This window comes from Salmo trutta, chromosome 19 (genome assembly GCF_901001165.1).
Source record: "Salmo trutta chromosome 19, fSalTru1.1, whole genome shotgun sequence".
Classification (NCBI taxonomy): Eukaryota; Metazoa; Chordata; class Actinopteri; order Salmoniformes; family Salmonidae; genus Salmo; species Salmo trutta.
This window is the reverse complement of record NC_042975.1, coordinates 50730353-50749251: the sequence shown is the minus strand read 5'-3', so window position 1 is coordinate 50749251 and position 18899 is coordinate 50730353. Positions and strand designations below refer to the sequence as shown.

Below are 18899 nucleotides of genomic sequence, written 5' to 3'. Positions count from 1 at the left end.
CCAGCCCTACCTGGTAGGACAGCATGTCCTGGCCTGATCGGAAAGCACCACAGTAGTGGCGTAGGTCGATCACCAGGGAGGACTGCGATCGCAGCGCGGAAGCTCTTTCCGTGGGCTCAGGCCCGCTTGGCATCGCTGCGACCAGCACATATCCCCGGGGTCCTGAACAATGCAGCGGACACGCTCTTGAGAGGCAGCCTGCCGGAGGGGGACAAAAGTCTACACCCTCAGGTGGTACTACAGCTTTGGGAGAGCATAGGTGGACCTGTTTGCATCTCAGGAAAACACTCATTGTCCAAGCTGGCTCTCGATGCCCTCGCTCACGATTTATGTGTTCCCACCATTTTCCCTCATCACAGCTACTTTAGACAGGGTCAGCTTGATGGGCCACCAGCTGCTCTTGATAGCTCCATATTGACCAAGACCACCATGGTTCAGCCTCCTGTTGTCTCTCCTCTCGGGGAACCCCATGGCTGCTGCCACTAAGGCCTGACCTGCTCTCTCAGGCTCGACACTATGTCATCCAGACCCGCACCGCCTCCAGCTTTGGGCTTGGCCTCTGAGAGGCATTAGTGGACCAGTCTAGGCCTTAAAGACAATGTGGTGAACATGTTGCGGTGTGCCAGGGCTTCCTTCACCAACGCGTCATAGCAAATGCAGTGGGGCATATTCTGACAATCATATTTGGAAACAGTTTGACGGTTTTCACTGCACGATGCGGGCCGAGCGGCATCCACATTGAGAGTGTATCTAGCTGCTATCTCTGCAATCAATGAGGAAGGCCACGAAGGACCCATGGGTGGCTATCCATTACTCTACAAGTTTATGAAGGCAATGGCCCGATCGGTGCCAAGCTGGAACCTTGACGTAGTGCTGTCAGTGCTTGAAAAGCCACCCTCGAGCCCCTAGAGTTGGCTATTACTGTACCTCCACTAAGAAGGTGAGTGAACTTCATGGTTTTTTCAGTGAGCAGTGATTGTTTCCGAATGGGTCCAGACAAGAGGAGTGTCACCCTCTGTGTTAATTAAACCCTCATTCTTGCCGACGGTCCTGTCAGACAGACGTGAACGGGCCCTTACATTTGCCCTCATACGCCCCTCCCACGACTGCTGGTGAACTGGTTGTTTTTCTACAAGTGTGCTGTGACCAGTCAGAGCCTTGGACACTTACGTTACGCAGACACAGGCAATACGACCGTCTGACCGGAAATTTTGTTTGCTGTGGTGAGAGAGTTCTGGGCCAGAGCCTATCGATACAAAGGCTCTCGCATTGGATTGTGGACACTATTACTACAGCAAATCAGCTGGCCAGACGGCCTCTGCCATCTGCTGTAATGGCGCATTCTACTAGAGGAGTAGCTAAATCGTGGGCCCTGCTCCGAGGAGTTCCCCTCAATGACATTTGCGCCTCGGCCAATTGAGCATGATCTAGGTACTATCGAGTCAATGTTGACCCCGCCAATGAAGTCGGTATAGCTTTCCTGGGTGTTGCCTCCACTTCCCTGAGTGGGGACAGAGGGACACAGCAACTGTGACGGCCTTAAACTCAATCCTACGGGATTTTGCTCTCTGTCTGGCCCAGACTGAGTTCACCGATTTCATCTGGTATTTTGTCAGCATATTGGAGTGATCCAATAGTGATAAATAATGAAGGTTACGTATGTAACAACCGTTATGTGAGCTATTGAATCACTCCAATCCTCTTTCTCGGTGTGATCTACGGCACCTCGAAAAAGGACACACGGTGGAAGTAGTGCGGTGGCAGCTATTTAAGGGGGTCAGCCGCAGCACTACCCGGTACACGGGACTAATCTGAAAATCCTTACTCAGAATGTATCCTTGTCGTGCAGAAGGATACCATATTGGAGTGATCCAATAGCTCACATAACTGTGGTTATATAGTAACCTTAGTTTTTCCACATAATTGATGAAATTAGATTTTTATTCTAAAGATTGTAATTGTGTCAATATATTGTGAATATTGTAGAAAAACTATCTCTGAATATATCTACCATGTATCAGGTTTTCTGACATGGTTTTCATGCCTGTCAGATATTTATTTCTACTATTGTACTGTTACTGTACCAAGGTAGTTAGCTAGCTAGATTAAAAAAATGGCGAAATCCTAATTTAGCTAGATAGGCTGTCATATTTTGTGTTTGGTCTACTATCACTGTCCCTGATCAGCTGATGCCTTATTCAGATCATGATCATCCACCACACATCCATATGATTCTATCTAGACACAAGCAAAGTGTGAATGTGTGGAAGTCAGATAACGTCATTCTGGTTAGTCTACAGCCCTTTAGTGACTCAAAGTTTTAATAGCATGTGTTATGGATTTATGAAACAAGGCACGTTATACATTTTGTATAGGTAGAGATGGAAGGAGTAAAAGGCAGGTAACTATTGCCTACTGCAGTCCCTACAGAAGAGGAGGCCGCTGACAGCTCTGATGAGGTCAAGCTCATAGCAGATTAGGATGTTGAGGAAGAGGACCATGAAGGAATTGGCTGATTTTTCCATAGCCTTTTATTATTATTATTATTATTATTATGCACTATTAGGCATATATATATGTGTGTGTATGTCTTTTATTTTCTAAAATATTCTCTCTTTCTCTCTGTAGGACAGTATGGTCGGTTGATGGATAATCACACCCTCCCAGCCTAGGTGAGCACAATGCGATACGTCAGGGTAACAGAACACACAGGACAGGCAGGTGAACATTGACTGGTAGAGAATCTGTTTATCCTATTCTATGATTGTTGTCGTGCCATGTTACCATAGAAGTTGGCTATACATAGGAGTTGGATATATGGCACAATCTGATGGAAGACCACGCTAACATTTGGCCGATAGAGCAGAAAGAGTGAAACTTCAATGTACTGGAGGTCTACTCTAGAAATCGTTGGCTTTGTTGAAGGAATGATAGAAAGGACAATAGGACATAGTTTGTTTGTGTAGCACCTGTATGTGAGGGCAAGCGGTTATGCATCGTAGGGGACCCAGATTGTTTTGGGTTGTGGCAGTCCTGGTAGTGTGAACCATTGCGGACATAGCCACCAGTAAAGGTAACTATCAAATATGTCTACACTGACAATCGTCTAGGGAATAGGGTACTATTTGGAACGCAGAATTAAAAGATTATAAACTATTGTTCCTCCTGTGAAGGATGAACCTGGCGTTGGCCTACACTGAGCTGACAGAGGAGCTGGGTCGTGTGAGAGGTCTGGCTGTCAGACAGACTGAGATCCTGAGGAAGGCATCCCACAAGCAGATGGGTCAGTATGTCCAAACATGATGCAAATATTAAAGATTATACTCCACATTAATGTTGAATAGAATAGACTTGTGAAACCAGATTGAGCACTGTGCTCACACTGGTTTCACTTCACTTCACTTGCAGTGAAACAGTTTGTGAGCTTGCAAGATCAGGCTGGTTTAGGGAGATTATAGAAACAGCATGCTTGATGCCATGCCAACTGATGCCTCCCCCAATCAGGACTTTCCTGATTAAATAAAGGTTCAATAAATACAACAAAAAAATGCTAAAATGTGATGAATCACTAATTGACTTCTGAAAATGGGGTTTGCAAAGATGTGTGTACTGTAGGCTTTGTGGAAACAACAGGTTCAGATAGGGATGCAGTCTAATGGTGGACTCTAGTTTCATAAGAAAACAAACATAACTGTTTCTTATCTGTCTCCACAATCTTTGCTGACATTTCTGAGGCCCTGATGTCCCTCTCTACCCGGGGGAATGGAATGGGGTTCACATGGCTGAGATTTGGTTAAGAGGTTAGAGGACTGGAGTCTTGTGGAGATAAGAGAACAAATAGAGAGAGAGAAAGAGAGGACGCAGTCAGAGCTTACATAGATAAGTTCACAATGACAGGCTGAATGGGCTAACCACATCCTGATGTGCTATTCCTGTACGTACCTCTTTTCTCTATCTCGCTTTGTCTTGCTCTCTGTTTCTCCCCCCTCTCTTTTTTCTCTCTATGCACACATTAGATAACCCAGGAGCAAACTGAAAATGACTGAAACAGAGAGTTGAGCAGAAAAGCAGAGAGAAAGAGAAACAGAGAGGGCAGGCTTGGTTTGTGTTAAGAGGCTGTAAAGAGGCCAGCAGTGAGGCGTGTGCACGGTGGGTGCTGATGAAAAGCACTCTTCTTGCACAATCTGGAGAGAGAAAGAGCTGAATGTCACTTCCAATAGTCCCAAATGGCACCCTATTCCCTATATAGTGAACTATTTTTAACCACAGCCCTACCGGCCCTGGTCAAAAGTAGTGCACTACAAAGGGAATAGGGTGCCATTTGGGACACAGATCTAATGGTCCTAGTATAATGCAGCCTGCTCCTCTCCTCTGTGAACACTAAGCAACATGATGTCCATGTCCCAAATGGCACCCTATTCCCTATACAGTGCACAACTAGTGCACTAAGTAGTGAATAGGGTCAGTGCCATTTGGGATGCCTCCTCTCCTCAGTGAACACTAAGCAACATGATGAGTGACCTATTTCTGCAAGGCCTGCAAATTGGCTTGTTGAAAACAGCCAGGGAGGAGAATCATAGTCTCAGAGAGGAAGCATAGTCAGGTTGAAAACAGCAAGGCTTTATCGGGCACCATTAGTACGGTCACTTCCCATAATGAACCTAAAGTCTTGTTTTAGTAGCCTAGAGAGTCTAAAGGCTGATACAAGCTTTACTCCGTTGATCTATGCACGGGGTGGAGTCCGTTTTTCTTTCTTTCTTTTTAATTTTTTTTGAGCAGCAGACACCTTTAAGTAACATGATACCCTCACCGATCCGTGTTTCATAGACTTCCATTCACAAGGGGGCGATACAAGAGTTTTTTTTTTTACTTTTTTTGTGGTGAAAGCAAGGAAGAGTCGGCTTCCCTTGCTAGTAGTAGCTAGCTGGCTTTAGCCTGGCTAAAAGCATAGCAAGCAAGCTAGCTAGCCTTTTTAGCTTCCCACATATCCATGTGAAATAATCAAATTTATAGTTAAATATAATATGCCCTGGTTAATATTCTTATACTTGCCATTGTAACCTACATTATCCCAATTTCATTTGCTGCTTCAATGTATTCGCTCCCATATCAGCTAAAAATAGAATATCATAACTTTTGTCAGATTTTTTCTTTTAACATGGCTACAGCTGTTTTGACATTTTAAAGTAGCCTAGAATCACATAGTAATCACTTATAAACAAAATACCCTTTGGGGGATTCTAATTAGGCTACAATTAGGGCCCAAATGAAACCTGTTCGATTTTTGGACCAGATTCCGTTTAGTTTTTTTTCTTCTCCAAATTCAGTTTTCTACATTTAGTTTTTCAAGTCTGTTTTTCCCCATTCTTTTGTTTTTTTGCTCTCAAATGCACACTTTTTAAATGAAAAAACAACAGAATTTGATGTTCTAAGTCCACAACAATGCTTAAACCACATCAGGTGACCACTTTTGAAGTCTGGGGGAAAATCGAAGAAATCTGGATTTTGGGTGTAGTTACCTTTTAATGCAAGTCAATTGTTTGGTTAAAGCTGTTTCTGTGGCATTAATGTGATTTCAGAGTTTGCAAAACAAATGGAAACTGAAATTATGCAAATAAGCCTTCATCCCTAACAGAAGAAGGTTATCATTATCATCATTGTTAACGGCTACACAAAGTGTAGACTAGAGATTAACATGGATAACCAGGATTCCGGGACTTCCCGGGAACTTTCTTCACATTTCCCGAAAAATTCATTGACAAGACCCGGGAAATGTCAACACTTTTCTGAATATTGTTGAATTCCGTTTTAATGTCTGGTTTCCGTGATTCTGTCGCCGTTCTCCACATCCCAGATTTTATAGGGCCCTGTTTGAACAGTCGCTGAAATTATATTTGGTTATCGATGCAAAATGGGCTACTTTGATGCATAGCCTATATAGATCAGATCAAGGAACAAAGCGAGTTGGTAGTGAAATACAGCTTCATTGACTACACAACACTGCCCCCACGGCTGCGAAAGGGATGATACGGCGCATGCCAATTTTTATGTGGTATAGGAGTACGTCGAATGTTGGAGCGTAGTACAAGGAATGACATTGCAACACTGCACTACGCTCCGACTCTTGCGTCTCCTTAGGGTATAAATACCCCTTAAGAGTAAATGCTGCTGCTCATAATCGATACTGAACAAAAATATAAAACGCAACATGCAACAATTTCAAATATTTTACTGAGTTACAGTTCATATAAGGAAATCAGTCATTTGAAATAAATAAATGAGGCCTGAAATCTATAGATTTCACATGACTGGGCAGGGGCACAGCCATGGGTGGGCATAGGCCCACACACTGGGGAGCCAGGCCCATCCAATCAGAATTAGTTTTCCCCCCACAAAAGTTCTTTATTACAGACAGAAATAATCCTCAGCAACCCCCCGTTGTGGGTTAAATTTCCAGGACCACCCGTACGTAAAATGTATGCACGCATGACTGTAAGTCACTTTGGATAAAAGCGACTGCTAAATGGCATATCTTTTTTTATTATTATTATTAGGTCTATTTGCACGATAATAAGGCTTCAGCCTTAGCTCCACAGGCTGAAGCTAAGGCCTAGACAGAGATAGTCAGACTTGTAAAAGTTCTAGTCTGAAGCTAAGGCATAAATTCTAGGCAGAGATATTCCGATCTGTAATCTCTGACTGGGCCTCTTTTAGAAAATGAATGACTCACATTCGTGTGTCTACTTCCAGAGTAAAAAGGCCAAATAGTTTTAACAGGATTCAGCTCTAATCTCAGTCACTTTTGATTATTAGTTTTCTTTTCTTCACTTCTCTCTTTTTCTTTCTCTGTCACTCTTTTTCTGTCTATCGTTCTCCCGCCCTTTCTCTCTCTCTTTCACTCTCACCATTTCTTTTTCTCTCTCCCTCTTTCTTTGTGATTTATATAATAGACTTTAGAAGACCAGATTGTGTGTGTGCGTGTGTTGGACATGGGTACATGACTAAGTGTGTGTGTGCTGTGATAGCCTGCAATATGCTGTGTGCCAGAGCAGTGTTATGCCAGACAAAGAGAGAGCAAGAGACTTTAGCTTCCCATTGGGCTTGTTAGTGGGCAGGTCAGTCAGTGCACTGCACTCCCTTCTCCATCATATCCGCTCAGGAAGTGCTGGTAGGTGCTGATATGGCCCTTCTGACTGCCAAACACAGGAGACAGTGGCCCCCTAAAGGGCACAATGGACAGACTGGGCGGCTCGCGCGCGTTGTGTGTACCAGTGAAGTTGGAGGGGAAACGTCTAAAAGTCTGAGTCAGGAAGCAGGGACCTCTACTGCCCTTTGAAGATGGCAGCCATATTTAATGGTCTTAGAGAATGCCTGGGTCTACATCCAACACAGGCTCTTAAAACCAAACCTCTCCAGAGAGAAACGTGCAAGTGGCCATCTCAACATCTGCAGATGTCTATATGATGTCCAACATCTTATTATGACACATCTCAGTTGGCAGTGCTGATGCCCACTTCAAGTTAGAAGAGTTGTGGGAATTTGAAATGAGAACAGTGAAGAATGTGTGAGGAGGGTTGGCAGAGGGAGAGGTAGGAAGCAGGAAAACTCAGAACTTCCCTGCGTTTTTATTTGCGCTTGCCTTCATTTCACCTCAAATGCACCTGGGCAGACAGGCACACTGACTGAGTTCAATGTGAGTTTCTATAGTGTGTTTTTGCCTTGTCTAAAACAATGTCTAACTTCAACATATTGCTACCAACACATGCAGAACCAGTCAAAAGTTTGGACACACCTACTCATTCAAGGGTTTTTCTTAATTTGAACTATTTTCTACATTGTAGAATAATAGTGAAGACATCAAAACTATGAAGTAACACATTTGGAATCATGTAGTCCCCAAAAAAGTGTTAAACAAATCAAAATGTATTTTGTATTTGAGTTTCTTCAAAGTAGCCACCCTTAGCCTTGACGACAGCTTTGCCTCTTTCCTTCTTAATGTGTTTGAGCAAGTCAGTTGTTGTGACAAGGAAGGGGTGGTATACAGAAGATAGCCCTATTTGGTAAAAGAACAAGTCAATATTATGGCAAGAACAGATCAACTAAGATAAGAGAAATGACAGTCCATCATTACTTTAAGACATGAAGGTCAGTCAATGCAGAGCACTTCAAGAACTTTGAAAGTTTCTTCAAGTGGAGTCGCAAAAACCATCAGCACTATGATAAAACTGGCTCTCATGAGGAAAGGAAGATCCAGAGTTACCTCTTCTGCAGAGGATAAGTTCATTAGAGTTACCAGCCTCAGAAATTGCAGCATAAATGTTTCAGAGTTCAAGTAACAGACACATCTCAACATCAACTGTTCAGAGGAGCCTGCATGAATCAGGCCTTCATGGTCGAATTGCTGCAAAGAAACCACTACTAAAGGACACCAATAAGAAGAAGACTTGCTTGGGCCAAGAAACACGAGCAATGGACATTAGACCGGTGGAACTCTGTCCTTTGGTCTGATGAGTCCAAATTTGATATTTTTGGTTCCAACCGCTGTGTGTTTGTGAGACGCAGAGTAGCTGAACGGACGATCTACGCATGTGTGGTTCCCACCGTGAAGCATGGAGGAGGTGTGGGGGTGCTTTGCTGGTGACACTGTCAGTGATTTATTTAGAATTCAAGGCACACTTAACCAGCATGGACACCACAGCATTCTGCCACAGAATTGTGCTTAGTGGGACTACTATTTGTTTTTCAACAGGACAATGACCCAAAACTCACCTCCAGCCTGTGTAAGGGCTATTTGATCAAGAAGGAGAGGGATTGAGTGCTGCATCAGATGACCTGGCCTACACAATCACCTGACCTTAACCCAATTGAGATGGTTTGGGATGAGTTGGACTGCAGAGTGAAGGAAAAGCATCCAACAAGTGCTCAGCATATATGGGAACTCCTTCAAGACTGTTGGAAAAGCATTTCAGGTTAAGCTGGTTGAGAGAATGAAAAGCTGCCATCAAGGCAAAGGGTGGCGACTTTGAAGATACTCAAATACAAAATACATTTTGATTTGTTTAACACTTTTTTTCGTGACTACATGATTCCATATGTGTTACTTCATAGTTTTGATGTCTTCGCTATTATTCTACAATGTAGAAAATAGTTCAAATGAAGAAAAACCCTTGAATGAGTAGGTGTGTCCAACTTTTTGACTGGTACTGTATGTGTTGGTAGCAGTATGTTAGAGTTTGACATTGTTCTAGACAAGGCAAAAACACACTTTGGAAACTCACATTGAACTCAGTCAGTGTGCCTGTCTGCCCGGGTACATTTGAGGTGAAACAAAGGCAAGCGGAAATAAAAATGCAGGGAAGTTCTCAGTTTTCCTGCTTCCAACCTCTCCCTCTGGGTGAGGAGGATTGGCAATCTTCAATGTTCTCCGTTCAAATTCCCACAACTTTTTAAACTTGTGACTGTTACTATATGTGCATGTTACGTGTGTTTTGGAGTGTCTGTGTGTGTGTACAACTCTGTGATTGTGCATACAGACAGTGCAAAAATAAAAGTAAATACAAGGGTCAACTCAGATGGTCTGTGTTGCCATTTTGTTAGTTATTTAGCAGTCTTGTTTATTGGGGATATAAGCTGTTCAGGAGCCTGTTGGTGCCAGCATTTTTGTTTTATATATATATATATTTTTTAACCTTTCTCCCTAATTTTGTGATTTCCTAGTGGTAGTTAGTCTTGTCCCATCTCTGCAACTCCCATACGGACTCGGGAGAGTCGACGGTCGAGAGCCGTACGTCCTCCCCCGAAACACGACCCCGCCAAACCACACTGCTTCTTGAGACACTGCTTGCTTAACCCGGAAGCCAGCCACACCAATGTGTCAGAGGAAACGCCATACAGCTGGCGACTGATGTCAGCATGCATGTGCCCGGCCTGCCACAAGGAGTCGCTAGAGCGCAATGGGACAAGGACATCCCGGCCGGCCAAACCCTCCCCTAACCCAAACAACACTGGGCCAGTTGTGCGCCGCCTCATGGGTCTCCCGGTCGCTGCCGGATACGACACAGCCTGGGATCGAACCCTGGTCTGTAGTGGCGTCTCTAGCAAGCCGATGCAGTGGTTGGTGTCAGACTTGATGCACCGGGACCACTTACCATGCGGAAGCAGAGAGAATAGTCTATGGCTTGGGTGGCTGGAGTCTTTAAAGATTTTCTGGCCCTTTTTCCTTTCACACCGCCTGATATAGAGGTCCTGGATCGCAGGTAGCTCGGCCCCAGTGATATACTATGCTGTCCGCACCACCCTTTGTAGCGCCATGTGATCAAAGGTGTTGCGGTTGCCATACGTAGCAGTGATGCCGCCAGTCAAGATGCTCTCAATGGTGCAGCTGTAGAACTTTTTGAAGATTTGAGTGCCCATGCCAAAATTTTTCAACCTCCTGAGGGGGAAGAGTCACTGTTGCGCCTTCTTTATAAGTGTGTGTGTGGACCATTTTGTCCTTAGTGATTTGGATCTTGAGGAACTTAAAGCTCTCAACCTGCTCCACTGCAGCCCTGTTTTTCTGGGCATGGTCTAATTGATTCAACAAACGAAAAAACATATCAAAGTTTAGCTATTTTTAATGAACCAGAAAATCTCTAGTTTATTTCTGGTTGCTTATCAAAATTAGCTAGCTAAATCATTGATCCTGCTTTGTAGTATAGTCCTCTGTATATTCCACTAACACAACTTCAGACCAAAACACCATTCAACATGCACTTTGAGTATAAATATATACACTCGAAGTAGTCATTTTTTTTATTTGTAATTTATTTTATCTGCAAACTGTGCACGATGATATTAATGAATACACAGTCACATTTCTATTTGTTTTACACTGTAAACATTTAATTTAATTGGTTTGTTGAGCACATGAATCCAAACATGCTTCCTTCTAGACTAGAGCAACAAATAGGGGTGTTTTAATCTCCTGGAAACCCTGAGAATAGGGTCCAGAAAATATAGTACAGAGATAATGATGACCTTGTGTACTAGGGGGTTTCTATCTAGGACTGTTGTGGTCAACTGTGTTGATCTATATATAGCATTGAGCTGTGTTAAACTGGGTAAATCAAGATGTAGCCTACATTGATTCACGAGACAGGTGAATGAGGGAGACGAAGAAGTGAAATAAAGTTTCACTTCAGCTTTGAAATCAGCATATTTTGTTATATGCTAGGTTAGTGAATTGATGTTGCTTCAGCTGTAAGCTAGACATTGTTTTGCGAACAGTAATGAACAATTTAAAAAAAATTATACATGCCGTGTTCCATTATTCAAGTGTGTTAATTTCAGTGCAGCCTGAGTGGGTAGCTAACAATGCAGCCCAGAAAGCCCTAGCAATGAATGAGGAAGTGCAGCATGCACTTTGCTCTTCGCGCTACGAAGGGGCTGCGCTGATGGACAGACTTGATCCTATCAATCACATGAGACACATTTGACAGAAGTACCGAACGTAACAAATTCTAGTACTGAAACCTACTTTTGTTTGTATTGAAAAAGTACAGAAGTTTTGGTATACCGTGCAACACTACTTTCTATATGGACAGCAGTGATGTAGTGGAGGGTATAGGCATGTAAACGCCTTTGAGTGAGTGAGTGTGTGAGTTAGTCTGCCTGCTTGCATTCCTGCCTGTATCTATGTGTGTGAGGCTGATGTCTGAAAGAGGCTGTACAGCAGTAATACAGTGCAGGGTCTATGAGGCAGGCTGTGTGAGGCTGTGGAATGTGTGGCACGCGGGGCCGCTGCATTGTCCTCCAGTTCCAGCCAGCAAGCGACAGGATAATCACCTCCCTATCAACCCCATATATTCAGGGCCCTGGGGGGACTCTAGGCCACCACTAACAATACAACACACATCACAGCACTGCAAGTAATTATGAGGAACAGGGATTCATCGGGCTGGCTGGGGGACCACAGCTCAGTCCATTAATCTGGCTGGGGTTTCAGTGGGCTGTGAGAGGGCAGACAGACTGGAGCAACATGGGGTGGTTTCTATAGCAGACATTATGATGGTGGTCTTGACTGAGTAGTAGGACGGATGAACTAATTGGATGCAACTATTGTTTTTGTTGCTTCTCTACATCTACAGTACCAGTCAAAAGTTTGGACACACCTACCCATTCCAGGGTTTTTCTTTATTTTATTTTTTTTACTATTTTCTACATTGTAGAATAATAGTGAAGACATCAAAACTATTAAATTATACATATGGAATCATGTAGTAACAAAAGTGTTGAACAAATCAAAATATATTTTAGATTCTTCTAAGTAGCCATCCTTTGCCTTGATGAAAGCTTTGCACACTCTTGGCACTCTCTCAACCAGCTTCTGTTAGAATGCTTTTCCAACAGTCTTGAAGGAGTTCCCACATATGCTGAGCACTTGGTGGCTGCTTTTCCTTCACTCTGCGGTCCAACTCATCCCAAACCATCTCAATTGGGTTGAGGTCGGGTGATTGTGGAGACCAGGTCATCTGATGCAGCCCTCCATCACTCTCCTTCTTGGTCAAATAGCCCTTAAAGAGCCTGGAGGTGTGTTGGGTCATTGTCCTTTTGAAAAACAAATGATAGTCCCACTAAGCACAAACCAGATGAGATGGTGTATCGCTGCAGAAAGCTGTGGTAGCCGTGCTGTTAAAGTGTGCCTTGAATTCTAAATAAATCACTGACAGTGTCACCAGCAAAGCAACCCCACACCATCACATCTCCTCCTCCATGCTTCACGGTGGGAACCACACATGCCGAGATTTTCCGTTCACCTACTCTGAGTCTCACAAAAACACGGTGGTTGGAACCAACCATCTCAAATTTGGACTCCACAGACCACAGATTTCCACTGGTCTAATGTCCATTGCTCGTGTTTCTTTGCCCAAGCAAGTATCTTATTGGCCTTTAGTAGTGGTTTCTAGTAGTGGTTTTCTTCAATTCGACCATGAAGGCCTGATCCACAGTCTCCTCTGAACAGTTGATGTTGAGATGTGTCTGTTACTTGAACTCTCTGAGGTGCAATTTGAGGTGCAGTTAATTGCCAATTTCTAAGGCTGGTAACTCTAATGAACTTACCCTTTGCAGCAGCGGTAGCTCTGGGTCTTCCTTTCCTGTGGCGGTCCTCATGAGAGCTAGTTTCGTCATAGCACTTGATGGTTTTTGCAACTGCACTTGAAGAAACTTTCAAAGTTCTTGACATTTACCTGATTGACTGACCTTCATGCCTTAATAAAGTAATGATGGACAGTGTTTTTTCTTTGCTTATTTGATCTGTTCTTGCCATAATATGGACTTGTTTTTTTACCAAATAGGGCTATCTTCTGTAAACCACTCCTACCTTGTCACAACAACTGATTGCCTCAAACGCATTAAGAAGGAAAGAAATTCCACAAATTAACTTTTAAAAAGGCACACCTGTTAATTGAAATGTATTCCAGGTGACTAACTCATGAAGCTGGTTGAGAGAATGCCAAGAGTGTGCAAAGCTGTCATCAAGGCAAAGGGTGGCTACTTTGAAGAATCTCATATGAAATATAGTTTGATATGTTTAACACTTTTCTTACTACATGATTCCATAGTGTTGATGTCTTCACTATTATTCTACAATGTAGAAAATAGGGTCTGAATACTTATCTAAATGTAATAATTCAGTTATTTCTAAAAACCTGTTTTTGCTTTGTCATTATGGGGTATTGTGTGTGTATATTGAGGGAAACAGCCTAACAAAATGTGGAAAAAGTTAAGGGGTCTGAATAGTTTCCAGAGCCACTGACTCTACGCACACACACTCACATACAGTACACTTTTAATTGATGCTGTATATCATACATCCTGATAGCTATTCACCTTACCCCTATACCTCAATCACTCCTGTATCCCTGCACATTGTAAATATGGTATTGGAACTGACCCTGTATTAGGGTTGGATGGTATCCAGATTTTCATATCATCATCCCATCCTTCTCTCACCCCAGGATTTATGTTAATACCGGTTTAGTACACAAGTGGGTGCCAAAAAAAAAGCCCATTGGGCATTTATTACCAGAATGATGATAACATTTGCAGAAGTAATAGTGAATTTGCATGTAGGCTGCTAGCTAAATATGCTAACGAGCACAAATGAAAATAAACAAATTGCAAAGACAGGCAATCCAGCTCATAAAGTTATACATATATAGGTAGGAGCTGCCGAATGTCATTTTTGATTCGTTTGGACATTTACAAGCGAATGTGAATGAGAGACGTGCAAATTAACAAAGTTTTGACGCATGCAGTACTGTCTCTCCAGCAGCATGTCTACATGCTGTGTCTGTGTGGAGTCTGGAGTTGCTAGGGCAACAGGCCTGCCTGCTCCGCTCAGAGAAGAGGGGGGAGGAGCAGAGGGGGTAAGAACGGAGAGGAGAAAAAACGCAAGGAAATCAAGATAACAGTGGCAGCTGTACAAATAACTCATCCAAAGGGCTTTGCCTTCTCAAACACGGCAGTAAGCTAACAATATGATGCCCCGTCACCTTATTAATTCAACCACGTACTTAGATAACATGACCCCTAGAATAACTTGCTAACACAAAATGCATGTTTTTCACGCAGGAAAAAAGATAAACGCTTTGTGTTTTGTAAACAGAGACCTTTTAATGCTTCTTATTGTAATTTCTGCTCGGCATCAGACAAAGTTTGTGCTTCAGTTGCACTTCTAAACTCGGATGAGAATTCACGAATGGGCATTCTATCAGCAGACAGCGTTCTGACCTATTTTTCTCAGGTAAAATGCAAGATAAATTTTAAGCAAAACATTAGGAAATGTAGCTGGCTACATTATTTCTATGACAGGCCTAAACATTATACATATGATGGCCATGCATCGTTTTTGCTAAAAAGACCTTGCTTTTTTATTGTAATCTCATTTACTTCTGTGGCTGCCAGCGAAATAATGTTGCACTTCTATTGTTATCTGATGAATTAAGCTATTTTTACGTCGAATGTGTTGCACTAATGTATTTTCTGTGAAGGAAAACTAGTTGCACGTCCCTGATCACTCTATTGAAGCAAAAAAAACACTGAAAAACAGGTGGTCCCCACTGTCAATACACAGCGGGGACCACCTGCTCCCACTTTCTCCTGTTGTGCTATTTACAAACAAACACGACTGGCCACACTGTTCTGGGGAACTAAGTAAACTTCATCATGTAAAATGTGACAGGTGAAATAAGAATGCGATCTGCTTTATCTCCTAATGCACTGGTTCTCAATCCTGGTCCTGGGGACCCAAAGGGGTGCACATTTTTGTTTTTGCCCTAGCACTACACAGCTGATCAAAATGGCTTTGATGATTTGAATCAGGTGTGTAGTGCTAGGGCAAAAACAAAAACGTGCATCCCTTTGGGTCCACAGGATCAGGTTTTGAGAACCACTGTCCAAACACATTGCACCAGTCGACTGCAGGTGTTTACTTCATTAAAAAATAGCCACAAATCTAAAAATGTATTGGAAAACTTCAAAGAAATAGTTAACAGTATTGAAAAACCATCCCGTGGCTATTTCCAAATACCCCGGTATACGGTATACCACCCAAGCCTACCCTGTGTATATAGCTTCTTACTTTCTCATGTTCTTATTTTATTGTTTTTATTCTACCTTACATTATTTTTAGTACTACATTGACATTGTTTACTACCTTGTTGGGTTTAGAGCTTGCAATTATGGCATTTCACTGTACTTGTGCACGTGACATTAAAACTTGAAGTTAGCTGGCTAACCCATTGATCGTGCTTTGTAGTATTACCCCTGTGGTGTTGTAATGTTTACATTTTAGTAATTTAGCAGACACTCTTATCCAGAGCGACTTACAGTAGTGAGTGCATACATTTCCGTACATCTATTAAAAACAAATTTCAGACATGGTCTTCAGGGATCTCTAAGGAACCCAAACCCCCCCCCCCCCCCCCAAAAAAAATACAAAATAAACATTAACAGGAAGTTAGTCTCACACACACACAGTTACAGAACTGCTACACGTGTGGCTGGCGACGGCTCAGATCACAGCTCATTGAGAAAAACGCTGAGTTCCAGGAAGATGCCGTTCATGGCGTGGTGCACTCTCTCTCTCTCTCTCTCCCTCCCTCCCTTTGGCGCCTAGCCCCAGCCTCCAGGGCCTCCAGGCTACCCCAGGGGAGAGAGAGAGAGGCCCCGGCGGGTAGGCAAGCGGCGAGACAGGGCTGGCTGCTCTGGCAGGGCAAACGGCTGGAACGCCCAGCTGGCACACACAAACACTGATGGGCAATAAATAAGCATAGCGTGGGGAACACAGGAAGCTCCACCCACCTCTAGTAACCTCCGTCCTCCCCCCCAACCACACACACACACACACAGAGTGGAGAGCGGCATCCACACCTTCCGCCTCCGATAGGGTGGAGTTCAGAATCCACCCCCTACCCACTAGAGTGGTGGGGAGTGGTGTTATCACAAAGGGTAAAATAACACCCACCCTGGTGATCTACTATCACCATTATCATCATTATTATTACTATCAGCATCACTGGGGGTGGCATTTGGGAATCATTTACCCCACCCTACATTGTTTCTGTATTACGGTAGTGTGAATACTGTACATACCAGATATATAGATCTGATCTATGACCTTTTTATAGATATGATCACTCCTAGTGCAGTGAGAAACTGTTGATAAGGTGACAGACAGCATAGGGAGAGCACAGGGAGGGACAGTTGTGGAGAATAGAGAAAACACCTCACTTTACACACACACACACACACACACACCCTGAGCCAGGAACTATCCTGTCTTGTGCTCCCTCCCTCCGGGAGAGGGGGCGAAAACGCTACATTGGGGACCACAGCTGTGCCGCAGCAAGGCAAATTGGTGCTGTGACGTCGTCGTGGCAATGGCAAGATGTTATCTAGCAACTTCTAGAACAAATCAAGGAGCCAATAGCGATTCTCACTGAAAAATAGCGGCTAGCGCCTTCACACTGGGCGACAGCCAGCGGTGACCATAGCACACGTTATTGACATGCCAAAAGTCAATTTCTATAACACCATAAGCATGCATAAAAATGTATTTACATGCAAGAGAAATTATTTACCCCCCAAAAAACAATGATTTTTATTTCTAAACATGACTCTGTAAACTGAAAGGTTTTAGCCAGCTAGCTAGAGTAGTGGGCAAATTAGCTGGTCCTTCTGTTGGCTGTACGTTTTCTGTTATTGGTCAACAACGGCAGCACCGCTTCAGAAATAGAATAGATTTCTATTTTCTCCGCCTCGGCTTGTGCATGCCTTCACAGGCATGAGCACTGCTGACAGTGCCGTCTGGATAGAATTTTGCCCCCTCACCTAGGCTTCATTGAAAATAAATGGGCCACCCTACACGCCGCGCACTGTCTGTTAGCGACTTAACTCCTCTCTCCCTCCCTGCCTCCCTCTCTCCTTAACTCTTCCCTCCCCTCTCCTTCCCTTCTGCCTCCCTCTATCTCCCTCCCTACCTCTTCCCTCCCTCCCACCCTGCCTGGCCCTTATGTTTTTCAGGGCGGAGGAGATACGAACACACGGCAGGCCGGTGCTATTTTCCAGCCAGTCAGCAGGATGTGCATCATAGTTCATTGTGGGGGACAAACCAAGGCACCGACCAAGCTGCTGCTGTTTTTACAGGAAGCGGTAAAAATAACCAATCGCCAAAGGTTCCACCATCCGGGACTTAGGGCCGGGGCCAGGGGTTGGCCTGGCATAACATGAAAAACTCCTGTTATGTTTGTTTGTTTGTTTTTAGATTAAAGGAAAACAACAATTTGCACACAACAAGCAAGGATGATCTGAGGTTGTGTTCCCGGATCTTTTACCAAAGTACTGTAGTTATTTTGTTATTAACAGGTTATAATCACCTGAAATAATTTTCAACCACTAAATGTATGCCATGCCTATGCGGTATTTGTCATAACAGTATTCTTGTGTTTTCTTGTTGGTTGACAACATAGTAGTACCAAAGAAATGACCTCAGTTCATGCCACGGACTTCTCAGCAGACTGACTTACCCACACAAACGTCCAGGCTGCAGCTCTCCCTGTGTCTCCAATGAGTGGGCCTTTACTGCAGGACAGGGCTCAAACACGAGACTTTGTGGTCATGAATGGTTATTAAGGCGCTTGATTCCAATCCTTAGAGTTCGTGGTGACTACATGCAATGTCACACAACCGACCCTTCACACTCCAACTCCGTCACCCCATGGCCAACAACACGCATGCACGCACAAACACTACCTCACCCCGCCACCCACGAATGTTCCACGGCTAAACTGAGTCACATGATGCAATGGCTTGTACTGACTTTTGGTCACATAGCAGCTTACACACTACAGACAGACAGGTGGACGAATTCATTGACATACAGGCATGATGTGCTTATATACAGTGCCTTCAGAAAGTATTCCGACCCCTTTACTTATTGTGTTACAGCCTGAATTCAAAATAGATTAAATGTAAAAAATAAACATCTTAACCATCTACACACAATAACCCATAATGACAAAGTGAAAACACGTTTTTAGAAATTATAGCACATTTTTTGAAACCGAAATACAGTATTCACAAGCGAGTCAATATGTTAATCTTTTCTGGTAAGTCACTAACAGCTTTGCACACCTGGATTGTGCAACTTTTTAGTTTTTATTCTTCAAGCTCTGTCAAATTGGTTGTTGATCATTGCTAGACAACCATTTTCATGCCTTGCCATAGATTTTCAAATAGATTTAAGTCAAAACTAACTCGGCCACTCAGGAACATTCACTGTCTCCTTGCTAAGCAACTCGTGTGTGTATTTGGCCTTGTGTTTTAGGTTATTGTCCTGCTGAAAGGTGAATTTATCT

At 43.4% G+C, this 18899-nt stretch overlaps 1 protein-coding gene and 1 long non-coding RNA gene across 2 annotated transcripts in view; one reads left to right on the top strand and one right to left on the bottom strand.

The window, feature by feature from the left end:
* Positions 1-18899, bottom strand: part of LOC115154939 (forkhead box protein O1-A) — an 85895-nt gene that overhangs the window by 56430 nt on the left and 10566 nt on the right. The gene's annotated exons all lie outside the window — the stretch shown is intronic.
* Positions 3182-17970, top strand: LOC115154940 (uncharacterized). Its single transcript, XR_003867972.1, has 2 exons — positions 3182-3283; positions 17566-17970. It is a non-coding gene; the product is annotated as an uncharacterized LOC115154940 (long non-coding RNA).